This window comes from Rhinoderma darwinii, chromosome 1 (genome assembly GCF_050947455.1).
Source record: "Rhinoderma darwinii isolate aRhiDar2 chromosome 1, aRhiDar2.hap1, whole genome shotgun sequence".
NCBI classification, from domain to species: Eukaryota; Metazoa; Chordata; class Amphibia; order Anura; family Rhinodermatidae; genus Rhinoderma; species Rhinoderma darwinii.
This window is the reverse complement of record NC_134687.1, coordinates 254,347,169-254,362,971: the sequence shown is the minus strand read 5'-3', so window position 1 is coordinate 254,362,971 and position 15,803 is coordinate 254,347,169. Positions and strand designations below refer to the sequence as shown.

Here is a 15,803-nt window from a genome sequence, read left to right as displayed (position 1 = left end):
TTAGATTTTGTTTCACAATAGATTAAATAGGACTATGGATTAAAGCATTTAATGTCAATGGCCATTCTAAGCTGAATGTGCCTGCTCTCGTCAGATCGTAGAAGTTACACAGCTTAAGGCCTCGCTAGTACCAGTGTGGGAGACTGTCTGGGAATCCGTGGTGCGGTTGACTTTTTATTATGTCGTTTAGATTTTGTTTCACAATAGATTAAATAGGACTATGGATTAAGGCATTTAACGTCAATGGCCATTCTAAGCTGAATGTGCCTGCTCTCGTCAGAACGCAGAAGTTACACAGCTTAAGGCCTCGCTAGTACCAGTGTGGGAGACTGTCTGGGAATCCGTGGTGCGGTTGACTTTTTATTATGTCGTTTAGATTTTGTTTCACAATCGATTAAAAAGGACTATGGATTAAAGCATTTAATGTCAATGGCCATTCTAAGCTGAATGTGCCTGCTCTCGTCAGATCGCAGAAGTTACACAGCTTAAGGCCTCGCTAGTACCAGTGTGGGAGACTGTCTGGGAATCCGTGGTGCGGTTGACTTTTTATTATGTCGTTTAGATTTTGTTTCACAATCGATTAAAAAGGACTATGGATTAAAGCATTTAATGTCAATGGCCATTCTAAGCTGAATGTGCCTGCTCTCGTCAGATCGCAGAAGTTACACAGCTTAAGGCCTCGCTAGTACCAGTGTGGGAGACTGTCTGGGAATCCGTGGTGCGGTTGACTTTTTATTATGTCGTTTAGATTTTGTTTCACAATAGATTAAATAGGACTATGGATTAAAGCATTTAATGTCAATGGCCATTCTAAGCTGAATGTGCCTGCTCTCGTCAGATCGTAGAAGTTACACAGCTTAAGGCCTCGCTAGTACCAGTGTGGGAGACTGTCTGGGAATCCGTGGTGCGGTTGACTTTTTATTATGTCGTTTAGATTTTGTTTCACAATAGATTAAATAGGACTATGGATTAAGGCATTTTACGTCAATGGCCATTCTAAGCTGAATGTGCCTGCTCTCGTCAGAACGCAGAAGTTACACAGCTTAAGGCCTCGCTAGTACCAGTGTGGGAGACTGTCTGGGAATCCGTGGTGCGGTTGACTTTTTATTATGTCGTTTAGATTTTGTTTCACAATAGATTAAATAGGACTATGGATTAAAGCATTTAACGTCAATGGCCATTCTAAGCTGAATGTGCCTTCTCTCGTCAGAACGCAGAAGTTACACAGCTTAAGGCCTCGCTAGTACCAGTGTGGGAGACTGTCTGGGTATCCGTGGTGCGGTTGAATTTTTATTATGTCGTTTAGATTTTGTTTCACAATCGATTAAAAAGGACTATGGATTAAAGCATTTAATGTCAATGGCTATTCTAAGCTGAATGTCCCTGCTCTCGTCAGATCGCAGAAGTTACACAGCTTAAGGCCTCGCTAGTACCAGTGTGGGAGACTGTCTGGGAATCCGTGGTGAGGTTGACTTTTTATTATGTCGTTTAGATTTTGTTTCACAATCGATTAAAAAGGACTATGGATTAAAGCATTTAATGTCAATGGCCATTCTAAGCTGAATGTGCCTGCTCTCGTCAGATCGCAGAAGTTACACAGCTTAAGGCCTCGCTAGTACCAGTGAGGGAGACTGGCTGGGAATCCGTGGTGCGGTTGAATTTTTATTATGTCGTTTAGATTTTGTTTCACAATCGATTAAAAAGGACTATGGATTAAAGCATTTAATGTCAATGGCTATTCTAAACTGAATGTCCCTGCTCTCGTCAGATCTCAGAAGTTACACAGCTTAAGGCCTCGCTAGTACCAGTGTGGGAGACTGTCTGGGAATCCGTGGTGCGGTTGACTTTTTATTATGTCGTTTAGATTTTGTTTCACAATCGATTAAAAAGGACTATGGATTAAAGCATTTAATGTCAATGGCCATTCTAAGCTGAATGTGCCTGCTCTCGTCAGATCGCAGAAGTTACACAGCTTAAGGCCACGCTAGTACCAGTGTGGGTGACTGTCTGGGAATCCGTGGTGCGGTTGACTTTTTATTATGTTGTTTAGATTTTGTTTCACAATAGATTAAATAGGACTATGGATTAAGGCTTTTAATGTCAATGGCCATTCTAAGCTGAATGTGCCTGCTCTCGTTAGATCGCAGAAGTTACACAGCTTAACCCCTCGCTAGTACCAGTGTGAGAGACTGTCTGGGAATCCGTGGTGCGGTTGACTTTTATTATGTCGTTTAGATTTTGTTTCACAATCGATTAAAAAGGACTATGGATTAAAGCATTTAATGTCAATGGCCATTCTAAGCTGAATGTCCCTGTTCTCGTCAGATAGCAGAAGTTACACAGCTTAAGGCCTCGCTAGTACCAGTGTGGGAGACTGTCTGGGAATCCGTGGTGCGGTTGATTTTTTATTATGTCGTTTAGATTTTGTTTCACAATCGATTAAAAAGGACTATGGATTAAAGCATTTAATGTCAATGGCCATTCTAAGCTGAATGTGCCTGCTCTCGTCAGATCGCAGAAGTTACACAGCTTAAGGCCTCGCTAGTACCAGTGTGGGAGACTGTCTGGGAATCCGTGGTGCGGTTGACTTTTTATTATGTCGTTTAGATTTTGTTTCACAATCGATTAAAAAGGACTATGGATTAAAGCATTTAATGTCAATGGCCATTCTAAGCTGAATGTGCCTGCTCTCGTCAGATCGCAGAAGTAACACAGCTTAAGGCCTCGCTAGTACCAGTGTGGAAGACTGTCTGGGAATCCGTGGTGCGGTTGACTTTTTATTATGTCGTTTAGATTTTGTTTCACAATAGATTAAATAGGACTATGGATTAAAGCATTTAATGTCAATGGCCATTCTAAGCTGAATGTGCCTGCTCTCGTCAGAACGCAGAAGTTACACAGATTAAGGTCTCGCTAGTACCAGTGTGGGAGACTGTCTGGGAATCCGTGGTGCGGTTGATTTTTTATTATGTCGTTTAGATTTTGTTTCACAATCGATTAAAAAGGACTATGGATTAAAGCATTTAATGTCAATGGCCATTCTAAGCTGAATGTGCCTGCTCTCGTCAGATCGCAGAAGTTACACAGCTTAAGGCCTTGCTAGTACCAGTGTGGGAGACTGTCTGGGAATCCGTGGTGCGGTTGCCTTTTTATTATGTCGTTTAGATTTTGTTTCACAATCGATTAAAAAGACTATGGATTAAAGCATTTAATGTCAATGGCCATTCTAAGCTGAATGTGCCTGCTCTCGTCAGATCGCAGAAGTTACACAGCTTAAGGCCTCGCTAGTACCAGTGTGGGAGACTGTCTGGGAATCCGTGGTGCGGTTGACTTTTTATTATGTGGTTTAGATTTTGTTTCACAATAGATTAAATAGGACTATGGATTAAAGCATTTAATGTCAATGGCCATTCTAAACTGAATGTGCCATGCTCTCGTCAGGTCCGCAGAAGTTACACAGCTTAAGGCCTCGCTAGTACCAGTGTGGGAGACTGTCTGGGAATCCGTGGTGCGGTTGACTTTTTATTATGTCGTTTAGATTTTGTTTCACAATAGATTAAATAGGACTATGGATTAAAGCATTTAAACGTCAATGGCCATTCTAAGCTGAATGTGCCTGCTCTCGTCAGAACGCAGAAGTTACACAGATTAAGGTCTCGCTAGTACCAGTGTGGGAGACTGTCTGGGAATCCGTGGTGCGGTTGGCTTTTTATTATGTTGTTTAGATTTTGTTTCACAATAGATTAAATAGGACTATGGATTAAGGCTTTTAATGTCAATGGCCATTCTAAGCTGAATGTGCCTGCTCTCGTCAGATCACAGAAGTTACACTGCTTAAGGCCTCGCTAGTACCAGTGTGGGAGACTGTCTGGGAATCCGTGGTGTGGTTGACTTTTTATTATGTCGTTTAGATTTTGTTTCACAATCGATTAAAAAGGACTATGGATTAAAGCATTTAATGTCAATGGCCATTCTAAGCTGAATGTTCCTGCTCTCGTCAGATCGCAGAAGTTACACAGCTTAAGGCCTCGCTAGTACCAGTGTGGGAGACTGTATGGGAATCCGTGGTGCGGTTGAGTTTTTATTATGTCGTTTAGATTTTGTTTCACAATCGATTAAAAAGGACTATGGATTAAAGCATTTAATGTCAATGGCCAGTCTAAGCTGAATGTGCCTGCTCTTGTTAGATTGCAGAACTTACACAGCTTAACGCCTCGCTAGTACCAGTGTGGGAGACTGTCTGGGAATCCGTGGTGCGGTTGCCTTTTTATTATGTCGTTTAGATTTTGTTTCACAATCGATTAAAAAGGACTATGGATTAAAGCATTTAATGTCAATGGCCATTCTAAGCTGAATGTGCCTGCTCTCGTCAGATCGCAGAAGTTACACAGCTTAAGGCTTTGCTAGTACCAGTGTGGGAGACTGTCTGGGAATCCGTGGTGCAGATGTCTTTTTATTATGTCGTTTAGATTTTGTTTTCACAATAGATTAAATAGGACTATGGATTAAAGCATTAAACGTCAATGGCCATTCTAAGCTGAATGTGCCTGCTCTCGTCAGAACGCAGAAGTTACACAGTTTAAGGCCTCGCTAGTACCAGTGTGGGAAACTGTCTGGGAATCCGTGGTGCGGTTGAATTTTTATTATGTCGTTTAGATTTTGTTTCACAATCGATTAAAAAGGACTATGTATTAAAGCACTTAATGTCAATGGCCACTCTAAGCTGAATGTCCCTGCTCTCGTCAGATCGCAGAAGTTACACAGCTTAAGGCCTCGCTAGTACCAGTGTGGGAGACTGTCTGGGAATCTGTGGTGCGGTTGAATTTTTATTATGTCGTTTAGATTTTGTTTCACAATCGATTAAAAAGGACTATGGATTAAAGCATTTAATGTCAATGGCCATTCTAAGCTGAATGTCCCTGCTCTCCTCAGATTGCGGAAGTTACACAGCTTAAGGCCTCGCTAGTACCAGTGTGGGAGACTGTCTGGGAATCCGTGGTGCGGTTGACTTTTTATTATGTCGTTTAGATTTTGTTTCATAATCGATTAAAAAGGACTATGGATTAAAGCATTTAATGTCAATGGCCATTCTAAGCTGAATGTGCCTGCTCTCGTCAGATCGCAGAAGTTACACAGCTTAAGGCCTCGCTAGTACCAGTGTGGGAGACTGTCTGGGAATCCGTGGTGCGGTTGACTTTTTATTATGTCGTTTAGATTTTGTTTCACAATAGATTAAATAGGACTATGGATTAAAGCATTTAACGTCAATGGCCATTCTAAGCTGAATGTTCCTGCTCTCGTCAGAACGCAGAAGTTACACAGCTTAAGGCCTCGCTAGTACCAGTGTGGGAGACTGTCTGGGAATCCGTGGTGCGGTAGACTTTTTATTATGTCGTTTAGATTTTGTTTCACAATCGATTAAAAGGACTATGGATTAAAGCATTTAATGTCAATGGCAATTCTAAGCTGAATGTGCCTGTTCTCGTTAGATCGCAGAAGTTACACAGCTTAAGCCCTCGCTAGTACCAGTGTGGGAGAGTGTCTGGGAATCCGTGGTGTGGTTGACTTTTTATTATGTTGTTTAGATTTTGTTTCACAATCGATTAAAAAGGACTATGGATTAAAGCATTTAATGTCAATGGCCATTCTAAGCTGAATGTGCCTGCTCTCGTTAGATCGCAGAAGTTACACAGCTTAACGCCTCGCTAGTACCAGTGTGGGAGACTGCCTGGGAATCCGTGGTGCGGTTGACTTTTTATTATGTCGTTTAGATTTTGTTTCACAATAGATTAAATAGGACTATGGATTAAAGCATTTAAAGTCAATGGCCATTCTAAGCTGAATGTGCCTGCTCTCGTCAGATCGCAGAAGTTACACAGCTTAAGGCCTCGCTAGTACCAGTGTGGGAGACTGTCTGGGAATCTGTGGTGCGGTTGAATTTTTATTATGTCGTTTAGATTTTGTTTCACAATCGATTAAAAAGGACTATGGATTAAAGCATTTAATGTCAATGGCCATTCTAAGCTGAATGTCCCTGCTCTCGTCAGATCGCAGAAGTTACACAGCTTAAGGCCTTGCTAGTACCAGTGAGGGAGACTGTCTGGGAATCCGTGGTGCGGTTGACTATTTATTATGTTGTTTAGATTATGTTTCACAATCGATTAAAAAGGACTATGGATTAAAGCATTTAATGTCAATGGCCATTCTAAGCTGAATGTGCCTGCTCTCGTCAGACCGCAGAAGTTACACAGCTTAAGGCCTCGCTAGTACCAGTGTGGAAGACTGTCTGGGAATCCGTGGTGCGGTTGCCTTTTTATTATGTCGTTTAGATTTTGTTTCACAATCGATTAAAAAGGACTATGGATTAAAGCATTTAATGTCAATGGCCATTCTAAGCTGAATGTGCCTGCTCTCGTTAGATCGCAGAAGTTACACAGCTTAACGCCTCGCTAGTACCAGTGTGGGAGACTGTCTGGGAATCCGTGGTGCGGTTGACTTTTTATTATGTCGTTTACATTTTGTTTCACAATAGATTAAATAGGACTATGGATTAAAGCATTTAACGTCAATGGCCATTCTAAACTGAATGTGCCTGCTCTCGTCAGATCGCAGAAGTTACACAGCTTAAGGCCTCGCTAGTACCAGTGTGGGAGACTGTCTGGGAATCCGTGGTGCGGTTGAATTTTTATTATGTCGTTTAGATTTTGTTTCACAATCGATTAAAAAGGACTATGGATTAAAGCATTTGATGTCAATGGCCATTCTAAGCTGAATGTCCCTGCCCTCGTCAGATTGCAGAAGTTACACAGCTTAAGGCCTCGCTAGTACCAGTGTGGGAGACTGTCTGGGAATCCGTGGTGCGGTTGACTTCTTATTATGTCGTTTAGATTTTGTTTCACAATAGATTAAATAGGACTATGGATTAAAGCATTTAACGTCAATGGCCATTCTAAGCTGAATGTGCCTGCTCTCGTCAGATCGCAGAAGTTACACAGCTTAAGGCCTCGCTAGTACCAGTGTGGGAGACTGTCTGGGAATCCGTGGTGTGGTTGACTTTTTATTATGTCGTTAAGATTTAGTTTCACAATAGATTAAATAGGACTATGGATTAAAGCATTTAATGTCAATGGCCATTCTAAGCTGAATGTTGCCTGCTCTCGTCAGATCGCAGAAGTTACTCAGCTTAAGGCCTCGCTAGTATCAGTGTGGGAGACTGTCTGGGAATCCGTGGTGCGGTTGAATTTTTATTATGTCGTTTAGATTTTGTTTCACAATCGATTAAAAAGGACTATGGATTAAAGCATTTAATGTCAATGGCCATTCTAAGCTGAATGTCCCTGCTCTCGTCAGATCGCAGAAATTACACAGCTTAAGGCCTCGCTAGTACCAGTGTGGGAGACTGTCTGGGAATCCGTGGTGCGGTTGACTTTTTATTATGTAGTTTAGATTTTGTTTCACAATCGATTAAAAAGGACTATGGATTAAAGCATTTATTGTCAATGGCCATTCTAAGCTGAATGTGCCTGCTCTCGTCAGATCGCAAAAGTTACACAGCTTAAGGCCTCGCTAGTACCAGTGTGGGAGACTGTCTGGGAATCCGTGGTGCGGTTGAATTTTTATTATGTCGTTTAGATTTTGTTTCACAATCAATTAAAAAGGACTATGGATTAAAACATTTAATGTCAATGGCCATTCTAAGCTGAATGTGCCTGCTCTCGTCAGATCGCAGAAGTTACACAGCTTAAGGCCTTGCTAGTACCAGTGTGGGAGACTGTCTGGGAATCCGTGGTGCGGTTGTCTTTTTATTATGTCGTTTAGATTTTGTTTCACAATAGATTAAATAGGACTATGGATTAAAGCATTTAACGTCAATGGCCATTCTAAGCTGAATGTGCCTGCTCTCATCAGAACACAGAAGTTACACAGCTTAAGGCCTCGCTAGTACCAGTGTTGGAGACTGTCTGGGAATCCGTGGTGCGGTAGAATTTTTATTATGTCGTTTAGATTTTGTTTCACAATCGATTAAAAAGGACTATGGATTAAACATTTAATGTCAATGGCCATTCTAAGCTGAATGTGCCTGCTCTCGTCAGATCGCAGAAGTTACACAGCTTAAGGCCTCGCTAGTACTAGTGTGGGAGACTGTCTGGGAATCCGTGGTGCGGTTGACTTTTTATTATGTTGTTTAGATTTTGTTTCACAATAGATTAAATAGGACTATGGATTAAGGCTTTTAATGGCAATGGCCATTCTAAGCTGAATGTGCCTGCTCTCGTCAGATCGCAGAAGTTACACAGCTTAAGGCCTCGTTAGTACCAGTGTGGGAGACTGTCTGGGAATCCGTGGTGCGGTTGACTTTTTATTATGTCGTTTAGATTTTGTTTCACAATCGATTAAAAAGGACTATGGATTAAAGCATTTAATGTCAATGGCCATTCTAAGCTGAATGTGCCTGCTCTCGTCAGTTCGCAGAAGTTACACAGCTTAAGGCCTCGCTAGTACCAGTGTGGGAGACTGTCTGGGAATCCGTGGTGCGGTTGACTTTTTATTATGTTGTTTAGATTTTGTTTCACAATAGATTAAATAGGACTATGGATTAAGGCTCTTAATGGCAATGGCCATTCTAAGCTGAATGTGCCTTCTCTCGTCAGATCGCAGAAGTTACACAGCTTAAGGCCTCGTTAGTACCAGTGTGGGAGACTGTCTGGGAATCCGTGGTGCGGTTGACTTTTTATTATGTCGTTTAGATTTTGTTTCACAATCGATTAAAAAGGACTATGGATTAAAGCGTTTAATGTCAATGGCCATTCTAAGCTGAATGTGCCTGCTCTCGTTAGATCGCAGAAGTTACTCAGCTTAACGCCTCGCTAGTACCAGTGTGGGAGACTGTCTGGGAATCCGTGGTGCGGTTGAATTTTTATTATGTCGTTTAGATTTTGTTTCACAATCGATTAAAAAGGACTATGGATTAAAGCATTTAATGTCAATGGCCATTCTAAGCTGAATGTCCCTGCTCTCGTCAGATCGCAGAAGTTACACAGCTTAAGGCCTCGCTAGTACCAGTGTGGGAGACTGTCTGTGAATCCGTGGTGCGGTTGACCTTTTATTATGTTGTTTAGATTTTGTTTCACAATAGATTAAATAGGACTATGGATTAAGGCTTTTAATGTCAATGGCCATTCTAAGCTGAATGTACCTGCTCTCGTCAGATCGCAGAAGTTACACAGCTTAAGGCCTCGCTAGTACCAGTGTGGGAGACTGTCTGGGAATCCGTGGTGCGGTTGACTTTTTATTATGTTGTTTAGATTTTGTTTCACAATAGATTAAATAGGACTATGGATTAAGGCTTTTAATGGCAATGGACATTCTAAGCTGAATGTGCCTGCTCTCGTCAGATCGCAGAAGTTACACAGCTTAAGGCCTCGTTAGTACCAGTGTGGGAGACTGTCTGGGAATCCGTGGTGCGGTTGACTTTTTATTATGTTGTTTAGATTTTGTTTCACAATAGATTAAATAGGACTATGGATTAAGGCTTTTAATGGCAATGGACATTCTAAGCTGAATGTGCCTGCTCTCGTCAGATCGCAGAAGTTACACAGCTTAAGGCCTCGTTAGTACCAGTGTGGGAGACTGTCTGGGAATCCGTGGTGCGGTTGACTTTGTATTATGTCGTTTAGATTTTGTTTCACAATCGATTAAAAAGGACTATGGATTAAAGCATTTAATGTCAATGGCCATTCTAAGCTGAATGTGCCTGCTCTCGTCAGATCGCAGAAGTTGCACAGCTTAAGGCCTCGCTATTACCAGTGTGGGAGACTGTCTGGGAATCCGTGGTGCGGTTGACTTTTTATTATGTTGTTTAGATTTTGTTTCACAATAGATTAAATAGGACTATGGATTAAGGCTTTTGATGGCAATGGCCATTCTAAGCTGAATGTGCCTGCTCTCGTCAGATCGCAGAAGTTACACAGTTTAAGGCCTCGTTAGTACCAGTGTGGGAGACTGTCTGGGAATCCGTGGTGCGGTTGACTTTTTATTATGTCGTTTAGATTTTGTTTCACAATCAATTAAAAAGGACTATGGATAAAAACATTTAATGTCAATGGCCATTCTAAGCTGAATGTGCCTGCTCTCGTCAGATCGCAGAAGTTACACAGCTTAAGGCCTTGCTAGTACCAGTGTGGGAGACTGTCTGGGAATCCGTGGTGCGGTTGAATTTTTATTATGTCGTTTAGATTTTGTTTCACAATCAATTAAAAAGGACTATGGATTAAAACATTTAATGTCAATGGCCATTCTAAGCTGAATGTGCCTGCTCTCGTCAGATCGCAGAAGTTACACAGCTTAAGGCCTTGCTAGTACCAGTGTGGGAGACTGTCTGGGAATCCGTGGTGCGGTTGTCTTTTTATTATGTCGTTTAGATTTTGTTTCACAATAGATTAAATAGGACTATGGATTAAAGCATTTAACGTCAATGGCCATTCTAAGCTGAATGTGCCTGCTCTCATCAGAACACAGAAGTTACACAGCTTAAGGCCTCGCTAGTACCAGTGTTGGAGACTGTCTGGGAATCCGTGGTGCGGTAGAATTTTTATTATGTCGTTTAGATTTTGTTTCACAATCGATTAAAAAGGACTATGGATTAAACATTTAATGTCAATGGCCATTCTAAGCTGAATGTGCCTGCTCTCGTCAGATCGCAGAAGTTACACAGCTTAAGGCCTCGCTAGTACTAGTGTGGGAGACTGTCTGGGAATCCGTGGTGCGGTTGACTTTTTATTATGTTGTTTAGATTTTGTTTCACAATAGATTAAATAGGACTATGGATTAAGGCTTTTAATGGCAATGGCCATTCTAAGCTGAATGTGCCTGCTCTCGTCAGATCGCAGAAGTTACACAGCTTAAGGCCTCGTTAGTACCAGTGTGGGAGACTGTCTGGGAATCCGTGGTGCGGTTGACTTTTTATTATGTCGTTTAGATTTTGTTTCACAATTGATTAAAAAGGACTATGGATTAAAGCATTTAATGTCAATGGCCATTCTAAGCTGAATGTGCCTGCTCTCGTCAGATCGCAGAAGTTACACAGCTTAAGGCCTCGCTAGTACCAGTGTGGGAGACTGTCTGGGAATCCGTGGTGCGGTTGACTTTTTATTATGTTGTTTAGATTTTGTTTCACAATAGATTAAATAGGACTATGGATTAAGGCTCTTAATGGCAATGGCCATTCTAAGCTGAATGTGCCTGCTCTCGTCAGATCGCAGAAGTTACACAGCTTAAGGCCTCGTTAGTACCAGTGTGGGAGACTGTCTGGGAATCCGTGGTGCGGTTGACTTTTTATTATGTCGTTTAGATTTTGTTTCACAATCGATTAAAAAGGACTATGGATTAAAGCGTTTAATGTCAATGGCCATTCTAAGCTGAATGTGCCTGCTCTCGTTAGATCGCAGAAGTTACACAGCTTAACGCCTCGCTAGTACCAGTGTGGGAGACTGTCTGGGAATCCGTGGTGTTGTTGACTTTTTATTATGTCGTTTAGATTTTGTTTCACAATAGATTAATTAGGACTATGGATTAAAGCATTTAACGTCAATGGCCATTCTAAGCTGAATGTGCCTGCTCTCGTCAGATCGCAGAAGTTACACATCTTAAGGCCTCGCTAGTACCAGTGTGGGAGACTGTCTGGGAATCCGTGGTGCGGTTGAATTTTTATTATGTCGTTTAGATTTTGTTTCACAATCGATTAAAAAGGACTATGGATTAAAGCATTTAATGTCAATGGCCATTCTAAGCTGAATGTCCCTGCTCTCGTCAGATCGCAGAAGTTACACAGCTTAAGGCCTCGCTAGTACCAGTGTGGGAGACTGTCTGTGAATCCGTGGTGCGGTTGACTTTTTATTATGTTGTTTAGATTTTGTTTCACAATAGATTAAATAGGACTATGGATTAAGGCTTTTAATGTCAATGGCCATTCTAAGCTGAATGTACCTGCTCTCGTCAGATCGCAGAAGTTACACAGCTTAAGGCCTCGCTAGTACCAGTGTGGGAGACTGTCTGGGAATCCGTGGTGCGGTTGACTTTTTATTATGTTGTTTAGATTTTGTTTCACAATAGATTAAATAGGACTATGGATTAAAGCTTTTAATGGCAATGGACATTCTAAGCTGAATATGCCTGCTCTCGTCAGATCGCAGAAGTTACACAGCTTAAGGCCTCGTTAGTACCAGTGTGGGAGACTGTCTGGGAATCCGTGGTGCGGTTGACTTTGTATTATGTCGTTTAGATTTTGTTTCACAATCGATTAAAAAGGACTATGGATTAAAGCATTTAATGTCAATGGCCATTCTAAGCTGAATGTGCCTGCTCTCGTCAGATCGCAGAAGTTACACAGCTTAAGGCCTCGCTATTACCAGTGTGGGAGACTGTCTGGGAATCCGTGGTGCGGTTGACTTTTTATTATGTTGTTTAGATTTTGTTTCACAATAGATTAAATAGGACTATGGATTAAGGCTTTTAATGGCAATGGCCATTCTAAGCTGAATGTGCCTGCTCTCGTCAGATCGCAGAAGTTACACAGCTTAAGGCCTCGTTAGTACCAGTGTGGGAGACTGTCTGGGAATCCGTGGTGCGGTTGACTTTTTATTATGTCGTTTAGATTTTGTTTCACAATCGATTAAAAAGGACTATGGATTAAAGCATTTAATGTCAATGGTCATTCTAAGCTGAATGTGCCTGCTCTCGTTAGATCGCAGAAGTTACACAGCTTAACGCCTCGCTAGTACCAGTGTGGGAGACTGTCTGGGAATCCGTGGTGTGGTTGACTTTTTATTATGTCGTTTAGATTTTGTTTCACAATAGATTAAATAGGACTATGGATTAAAGCATTTAACGTCAATGGCCATTCTAAGCTGAATGTGCCTGCTCTCGTCAGATCGCAGAAGTTACACAGCTTAAGGCCTCCCTAGTACCAGTGTGGGAGACTGTCTGGGAATCCGTGGTGCGGTTGACTTTTTTTTATGTTGTTTAGATTTTGTTTCACAATAGATGAAATAGGACTATGGATTAAGGCTTTTAATGTCAATGGCCATTCTAAGCTGAATGTACCTGCTCTCGTCAGTTCGCAGAAGTTACACAGCTTAAGGCCTCGCTAGTACTAGTGTGGGAGACTGTCTGGGAATCCGTGGTGCGGTTGACTTTTTATTATGTCGTTTAGATTTTGTTTCACAATCGATTAAAAAGGACTATGGATTAAAGCATTTAATGTCAATGGCAATGGCAATTCTAAGCTGAATGTGCCTGCTCTCGTTAGATCGCAGAAGTTACACAGCTTAACGCCTCACTAGTACCAGTGTGGGAGACTGTCTGGGAATCCGTGGTGTGGTTGACTTTTTATTATGTCGTTAAGATTTAGTTTCACAATAGATTAAATAGGACTATGGATTAAAACATTTAACGTCAATGGCCATTCTAAGCTGAATGTGCCTGCTCTCGTCAGATCGCAGAAGTTACACAGCTTAAGGCCTCGCTAGTACCAGTGTGGGAGACTGTCTGGGAATCCGTGGTGCTGTTGAATTTTTATTATGTCGTTTAGATTTTGTTTCACAATCAATTAAAAAGGACTATGGATGAAAAGCATTTAATGTCAATGGCCATTCTAAGCTGAATGTGCCTGCTCTCGTCAGATCGCAGAAGTTACACAGCTTAAGGCCTTGCTAGTACCAGTGTGGGAGACTGTCTGGGAATCCGTGGTGCGGTTGCCTTTTTATTATGTCGTTTAGATTTTGTTTCACAATAGATTAAATAGGACTATGGATTAAAGCATTTAACGTCAATGGCCATTCTAAGCTGAATGTGCCTGCTCTCGTCAGAACGCAGAAGTTACACAGCTTAAGGCCTCGCTAGTACCAGTGTTGGAGACTGTCTGGGAATCCGTGGTGCGGTAGACTTTTTATTATGTCGTTTAGATTTTGTTTCACAATCGATTAAATAGGACTATGGATTAAGCATTTAATGTCAATGGCCATTCTAAGCTGAATGTCCCTGCTCTCGTCAGATCGCAGAAGTTACACAGCTTAAGGCCTCGCTAGTACCAGTGTGGGAGACTGTCTGGGAATCCGTGGTGCGGTTGACTTTTTATTAAGTTGTTTAGATTTTGTTTCACAATAGATTAAATAGGACTATGGATTAAGGCTTTTAATGGCAATGGCCATTCTAAGCTGAATGTGCCTGCTCTCGTCAGATCGCAGAAGTTACTCAGCTTAAGGCCTCGTTAGTACCAGTGTGGGAGACTGTCTGGGAATCCGTGGTGCGGTTGACTTTTTATTATGTCGTTTAGATTTTGTTTCACAATAGATTAAATAGGACTATGGATTAAAGCATTTAACGTCAATGGCCATTCTAAGCTGAATGTGCCTGCTCTCGTCAGATCGCAGAAGTTACACAGCTTAAGGCCTCGCTAGTACCAGTGTGGGAGACTGTCTTGGAATCCGTGGTGCGGTTGAATTTTTATTATGTCGTTTAGATTTTGTTTCACAATCGATTAAAAAGGACTATGAATTAAAGCATTTAATGTCAATGGCCATTCTAAGCTGAATGTCCCTGCTCTCGTCAGATCGCAGAAGTTACACAGCTTAAGGCCTCGCTAGTACCAGTGTGGGAGACTGTCTGGGAATCCGTGGTGCGGTTGACTTTTTATTATGTCGTTTAGATTTTGTTTCACAATCGATTAAAAAGGACTATGGATTAAAGCATTTAATGTCAATGGCCATTCTAAGCTGGATGTGCCTGCTCTCGTCAGATCGCAGAAGTTACACAGCTTAGGGCCTCGCTAGTACCAGTGTGGGAGACTGTCTGGGAATCCGTGGTGCGGTTGACTTTTTATTATGTCGTTTAGATTTTGTTTCACAATCGATTAAAAAGGACTATGGATTAAAGCATTTAATGTCAATGGCCATTCTAAGCTTAATGTGCCTGCTCTCGTCAGATCGCAGAAGTTACACAGCTTAAGGCCTCGCTAGTACCAGTGTGGGAGACTGTCTGGGAATCCGTGGTGCGGTTGACTTTTTATTATGTCGTTTAGATTTTGTTTCACAATCGATTAAAAAGGACTATGGATTAAAGCATTTAATGTCAATGGCCATTCTAAGCTGAAAGTCCCTGCTCTCGTCAGATCGCAGAAGTTACACAGCTTAAGGCCTCGCTAGTACCAGTGTGGGAGACTGTCTGGGAATCCGTGGTGCGGTTGACTTTTTATTATGTTGTTTAGATTTTGTTTCACAATAGATTAAATAGGACTATGGATTAAGGCTTTTAATGTCAATGGCCATTCTAAGCTGAATGTGCCTGCTCTCGTCAGATCGCAGAAGTTACACAGCTTAAGGCCTCGCTAGTACCAGTGTGGGAGACTGTCTGGGAATCCGTGGTGCGATTGACTTTTTATTATGTCGTTTAGATTTTGTTTCACAATCGATTAAAAAGGACTATGGATAAAAGCATTTAATGTCAATGGCCATTCTAAGCTGAATGTCCCTGCTCTCGTCAGATTGCAGCTGTTACACAGCTTAAGGCCTCGCTAGTACCAGTGTGGGAGACTGTCTGGGAATCCGTGGTGCGGTTGACTTTTTATTATGTTGTTTAGATTTTGTTTCACAATCGATTAAAAAGGACTATGGATTAAAGCATTCAATGTCAATGGCCATTCTAAGCTGAATGTGCCTGCTCTCGTCAGATCGCAGAAGTTACACAACTTAAGCCCTCGCTAGTACCAGTGTGGGAGACTGTCTGGGAATCCGTGTGGGGTTGACTTT

The 15,803-nt window shown here is 41.7% G+C and overlaps 76 pseudogenes; all 76 read left to right on the top strand.

The window, feature by feature from the left end:
* Nucleotides 1-53: 53 nt before the first annotated feature.
* Nucleotides 54-172, top strand: LOC142736393 (5S ribosomal RNA; annotated as a pseudogene).
* Nucleotides 173-239: 67 nt separating this feature from the next.
* LOC142727969 (5S ribosomal RNA) lies at nucleotides 240-358 on the top strand (annotated as a pseudogene).
* Nucleotides 359-425: 67 nt separating this feature from the next.
* Nucleotides 426-544, top strand: LOC142711438 (5S ribosomal RNA; annotated as a pseudogene).
* A 67-nt stretch (nucleotides 545-611) lies between these two features.
* Nucleotides 612-730, top strand: LOC142711317 (5S ribosomal RNA; annotated as a pseudogene).
* A 67-nt stretch (nucleotides 731-797) lies between these two features.
* Nucleotides 798-916, top strand: LOC142736392 (5S ribosomal RNA; annotated as a pseudogene).
* A 67-nt stretch (nucleotides 917-983) lies between these two features.
* On the top strand, nucleotides 984-1,102 carry LOC142727848 (5S ribosomal RNA; annotated as a pseudogene).
* A 253-nt stretch (nucleotides 1,103-1,355) lies between these two features.
* On the top strand, nucleotides 1,356-1,474 carry LOC142683166 (5S ribosomal RNA; annotated as a pseudogene).
* Nucleotides 1,475-1,541: 67 nt separating this feature from the next.
* Nucleotides 1,542-1,660, top strand: LOC142688955 (5S ribosomal RNA; annotated as a pseudogene).
* Nucleotides 1,661-1,727: 67 nt separating this feature from the next.
* On the top strand, nucleotides 1,728-1,846 carry LOC142702928 (5S ribosomal RNA; annotated as a pseudogene).
* A 67-nt stretch (nucleotides 1,847-1,913) lies between these two features.
* LOC142717330 (5S ribosomal RNA) lies at nucleotides 1,914-2,032 on the top strand (annotated as a pseudogene).
* A 252-nt stretch (nucleotides 2,033-2,284) lies between these two features.
* Nucleotides 2,285-2,403, top strand: LOC142698117 (5S ribosomal RNA; annotated as a pseudogene).
* A 67-nt stretch (nucleotides 2,404-2,470) lies between these two features.
* On the top strand, nucleotides 2,471-2,589 carry LOC142711195 (5S ribosomal RNA; annotated as a pseudogene).
* A 67-nt stretch (nucleotides 2,590-2,656) lies between these two features.
* LOC142738520 (5S ribosomal RNA) lies at nucleotides 2,657-2,775 on the top strand (annotated as a pseudogene).
* A 67-nt stretch (nucleotides 2,776-2,842) lies between these two features.
* LOC142684544 (5S ribosomal RNA) lies at nucleotides 2,843-2,961 on the top strand (annotated as a pseudogene).
* A 67-nt stretch (nucleotides 2,962-3,028) lies between these two features.
* Nucleotides 3,029-3,147, top strand: LOC142737632 (5S ribosomal RNA; annotated as a pseudogene).
* A 66-nt stretch (nucleotides 3,148-3,213) lies between these two features.
* Nucleotides 3,214-3,332, top strand: LOC142711073 (5S ribosomal RNA; annotated as a pseudogene).
* A 256-nt stretch (nucleotides 3,333-3,588) lies between these two features.
* LOC142674443 (5S ribosomal RNA) lies at nucleotides 3,589-3,707 on the top strand (annotated as a pseudogene).
* Nucleotides 3,708-3,774: 67 nt separating this feature from the next.
* On the top strand, nucleotides 3,775-3,893 carry LOC142696109 (5S ribosomal RNA; annotated as a pseudogene).
* A 67-nt stretch (nucleotides 3,894-3,960) lies between these two features.
* On the top strand, nucleotides 3,961-4,079 carry LOC142737874 (5S ribosomal RNA; annotated as a pseudogene).
* Nucleotides 4,080-4,332: 253 nt separating this feature from the next.
* On the top strand, nucleotides 4,333-4,451 carry LOC142709331 (5S ribosomal RNA; annotated as a pseudogene).
* A 68-nt stretch (nucleotides 4,452-4,519) lies between these two features.
* Nucleotides 4,520-4,638, top strand: LOC142669461 (5S ribosomal RNA; annotated as a pseudogene).
* A 67-nt stretch (nucleotides 4,639-4,705) lies between these two features.
* LOC142696275 (5S ribosomal RNA) lies at nucleotides 4,706-4,824 on the top strand (annotated as a pseudogene).
* Nucleotides 4,825-4,891: 67 nt separating this feature from the next.
* Nucleotides 4,892-5,010, top strand: LOC142695236 (5S ribosomal RNA; annotated as a pseudogene).
* A 67-nt stretch (nucleotides 5,011-5,077) lies between these two features.
* LOC142710951 (5S ribosomal RNA) lies at nucleotides 5,078-5,196 on the top strand (annotated as a pseudogene).
* Nucleotides 5,197-5,263: 67 nt separating this feature from the next.
* On the top strand, nucleotides 5,264-5,382 carry LOC142717010 (5S ribosomal RNA; annotated as a pseudogene).
* A 252-nt stretch (nucleotides 5,383-5,634) lies between these two features.
* LOC142669627 (5S ribosomal RNA) lies at nucleotides 5,635-5,753 on the top strand (annotated as a pseudogene).
* A 67-nt stretch (nucleotides 5,754-5,820) lies between these two features.
* LOC142738305 (5S ribosomal RNA) lies at nucleotides 5,821-5,939 on the top strand (annotated as a pseudogene).
* A 67-nt stretch (nucleotides 5,940-6,006) lies between these two features.
* LOC142670478 (5S ribosomal RNA) lies at nucleotides 6,007-6,125 on the top strand (annotated as a pseudogene).
* A 67-nt stretch (nucleotides 6,126-6,192) lies between these two features.
* LOC142675555 (5S ribosomal RNA) lies at nucleotides 6,193-6,311 on the top strand (annotated as a pseudogene).
* Nucleotides 6,312-6,378: 67 nt separating this feature from the next.
* On the top strand, nucleotides 6,379-6,497 carry LOC142681169 (5S ribosomal RNA; annotated as a pseudogene).
* A 67-nt stretch (nucleotides 6,498-6,564) lies between these two features.
* Nucleotides 6,565-6,683, top strand: LOC142676795 (5S ribosomal RNA; annotated as a pseudogene).
* Nucleotides 6,684-6,750: 67 nt separating this feature from the next.
* Nucleotides 6,751-6,869, top strand: LOC142692907 (5S ribosomal RNA; annotated as a pseudogene).
* A 67-nt stretch (nucleotides 6,870-6,936) lies between these two features.
* On the top strand, nucleotides 6,937-7,055 carry LOC142733277 (5S ribosomal RNA; annotated as a pseudogene).
* Nucleotides 7,056-7,309: 254 nt separating this feature from the next.
* LOC142724302 (5S ribosomal RNA) lies at nucleotides 7,310-7,428 on the top strand (annotated as a pseudogene).
* Nucleotides 7,429-7,495: 67 nt separating this feature from the next.
* On the top strand, nucleotides 7,496-7,614 carry LOC142673858 (5S ribosomal RNA; annotated as a pseudogene).
* A 67-nt stretch (nucleotides 7,615-7,681) lies between these two features.
* Nucleotides 7,682-7,800, top strand: LOC142737202 (5S ribosomal RNA; annotated as a pseudogene).
* A 67-nt stretch (nucleotides 7,801-7,867) lies between these two features.
* LOC142694916 (5S ribosomal RNA) lies at nucleotides 7,868-7,986 on the top strand (annotated as a pseudogene).
* Nucleotides 7,987-8,052: 66 nt separating this feature from the next.
* On the top strand, nucleotides 8,053-8,171 carry LOC142736218 (5S ribosomal RNA; annotated as a pseudogene).
* A 67-nt stretch (nucleotides 8,172-8,238) lies between these two features.
* Nucleotides 8,239-8,357, top strand: LOC142735512 (5S ribosomal RNA; annotated as a pseudogene).
* A 67-nt stretch (nucleotides 8,358-8,424) lies between these two features.
* On the top strand, nucleotides 8,425-8,543 carry LOC142736791 (5S ribosomal RNA; annotated as a pseudogene).
* A 67-nt stretch (nucleotides 8,544-8,610) lies between these two features.
* Nucleotides 8,611-8,729, top strand: LOC142694816 (5S ribosomal RNA; annotated as a pseudogene).
* Nucleotides 8,730-8,982: 253 nt separating this feature from the next.
* Nucleotides 8,983-9,101, top strand: LOC142737195 (5S ribosomal RNA; annotated as a pseudogene).
* Nucleotides 9,102-9,168: 67 nt separating this feature from the next.
* On the top strand, nucleotides 9,169-9,287 carry LOC142712414 (5S ribosomal RNA; annotated as a pseudogene).
* Nucleotides 9,288-9,354: 67 nt separating this feature from the next.
* LOC142676008 (5S ribosomal RNA) lies at nucleotides 9,355-9,473 on the top strand (annotated as a pseudogene).
* Nucleotides 9,474-9,540: 67 nt separating this feature from the next.
* Nucleotides 9,541-9,659, top strand: LOC142675997 (5S ribosomal RNA; annotated as a pseudogene).
* Nucleotides 9,660-9,726: 67 nt separating this feature from the next.
* Nucleotides 9,727-9,845, top strand: LOC142699686 (5S ribosomal RNA; annotated as a pseudogene).
* Nucleotides 9,846-9,912: 67 nt separating this feature from the next.
* Nucleotides 9,913-10,031, top strand: LOC142737267 (5S ribosomal RNA; annotated as a pseudogene).
* A 67-nt stretch (nucleotides 10,032-10,098) lies between these two features.
* LOC142665568 (5S ribosomal RNA) lies at nucleotides 10,099-10,217 on the top strand (annotated as a pseudogene).
* A 67-nt stretch (nucleotides 10,218-10,284) lies between these two features.
* LOC142737200 (5S ribosomal RNA) lies at nucleotides 10,285-10,403 on the top strand (annotated as a pseudogene).
* A 67-nt stretch (nucleotides 10,404-10,470) lies between these two features.
* Nucleotides 10,471-10,589, top strand: LOC142694905 (5S ribosomal RNA; annotated as a pseudogene).
* A 66-nt stretch (nucleotides 10,590-10,655) lies between these two features.
* LOC142736206 (5S ribosomal RNA) lies at nucleotides 10,656-10,774 on the top strand (annotated as a pseudogene).
* Nucleotides 10,775-10,841: 67 nt separating this feature from the next.
* LOC142735510 (5S ribosomal RNA) lies at nucleotides 10,842-10,960 on the top strand (annotated as a pseudogene).
* A 67-nt stretch (nucleotides 10,961-11,027) lies between these two features.
* LOC142710820 (5S ribosomal RNA) lies at nucleotides 11,028-11,146 on the top strand (annotated as a pseudogene).
* Nucleotides 11,147-11,213: 67 nt separating this feature from the next.
* LOC142735509 (5S ribosomal RNA) lies at nucleotides 11,214-11,332 on the top strand (annotated as a pseudogene).
* A 67-nt stretch (nucleotides 11,333-11,399) lies between these two features.
* LOC142665380 (5S ribosomal RNA) lies at nucleotides 11,400-11,518 on the top strand (annotated as a pseudogene).
* A 67-nt stretch (nucleotides 11,519-11,585) lies between these two features.
* LOC142683512 (5S ribosomal RNA) lies at nucleotides 11,586-11,704 on the top strand (annotated as a pseudogene).
* Nucleotides 11,705-11,771: 67 nt separating this feature from the next.
* On the top strand, nucleotides 11,772-11,890 carry LOC142737738 (5S ribosomal RNA; annotated as a pseudogene).
* Nucleotides 11,891-11,957: 67 nt separating this feature from the next.
* Nucleotides 11,958-12,076, top strand: LOC142712293 (5S ribosomal RNA; annotated as a pseudogene).
* A 67-nt stretch (nucleotides 12,077-12,143) lies between these two features.
* On the top strand, nucleotides 12,144-12,262 carry LOC142677931 (5S ribosomal RNA; annotated as a pseudogene).
* A 67-nt stretch (nucleotides 12,263-12,329) lies between these two features.
* LOC142737760 (5S ribosomal RNA) lies at nucleotides 12,330-12,448 on the top strand (annotated as a pseudogene).
* Nucleotides 12,449-12,515: 67 nt separating this feature from the next.
* LOC142735508 (5S ribosomal RNA) lies at nucleotides 12,516-12,634 on the top strand (annotated as a pseudogene).
* A 67-nt stretch (nucleotides 12,635-12,701) lies between these two features.
* Nucleotides 12,702-12,820, top strand: LOC142706008 (5S ribosomal RNA; annotated as a pseudogene).
* Nucleotides 12,821-12,887: 67 nt separating this feature from the next.
* On the top strand, nucleotides 12,888-13,006 carry LOC142736974 (5S ribosomal RNA; annotated as a pseudogene).
* Nucleotides 13,007-13,073: 67 nt separating this feature from the next.
* LOC142728622 (5S ribosomal RNA) lies at nucleotides 13,074-13,192 on the top strand (annotated as a pseudogene).
* Nucleotides 13,193-13,451: 259 nt separating this feature from the next.
* On the top strand, nucleotides 13,452-13,570 carry LOC142736854 (5S ribosomal RNA; annotated as a pseudogene).
* A 68-nt stretch (nucleotides 13,571-13,638) lies between these two features.
* On the top strand, nucleotides 13,639-13,757 carry LOC142737631 (5S ribosomal RNA; annotated as a pseudogene).
* Nucleotides 13,758-13,824: 67 nt separating this feature from the next.
* Nucleotides 13,825-13,943, top strand: LOC142735824 (5S ribosomal RNA; annotated as a pseudogene).
* A 66-nt stretch (nucleotides 13,944-14,009) lies between these two features.
* On the top strand, nucleotides 14,010-14,128 carry LOC142727695 (5S ribosomal RNA; annotated as a pseudogene).
* A 67-nt stretch (nucleotides 14,129-14,195) lies between these two features.
* LOC142736881 (5S ribosomal RNA) lies at nucleotides 14,196-14,314 on the top strand (annotated as a pseudogene).
* Nucleotides 14,315-14,381: 67 nt separating this feature from the next.
* On the top strand, nucleotides 14,382-14,500 carry LOC142672963 (5S ribosomal RNA; annotated as a pseudogene).
* Nucleotides 14,501-14,567: 67 nt separating this feature from the next.
* Nucleotides 14,568-14,686, top strand: LOC142727691 (5S ribosomal RNA; annotated as a pseudogene).
* A 67-nt stretch (nucleotides 14,687-14,753) lies between these two features.
* On the top strand, nucleotides 14,754-14,872 carry LOC142725442 (5S ribosomal RNA; annotated as a pseudogene).
* Nucleotides 14,873-14,939: 67 nt separating this feature from the next.
* On the top strand, nucleotides 14,940-15,058 carry LOC142732422 (5S ribosomal RNA; annotated as a pseudogene).
* Nucleotides 15,059-15,125: 67 nt separating this feature from the next.
* LOC142716421 (5S ribosomal RNA) lies at nucleotides 15,126-15,244 on the top strand (annotated as a pseudogene).
* Nucleotides 15,245-15,311: 67 nt separating this feature from the next.
* On the top strand, nucleotides 15,312-15,430 carry LOC142715873 (5S ribosomal RNA; annotated as a pseudogene).
* Nucleotides 15,431-15,497: 67 nt separating this feature from the next.
* On the top strand, nucleotides 15,498-15,616 carry LOC142702229 (5S ribosomal RNA; annotated as a pseudogene).
* The last annotated feature ends 187 nt before the right edge of the window (nucleotides 15,617-15,803 follow it).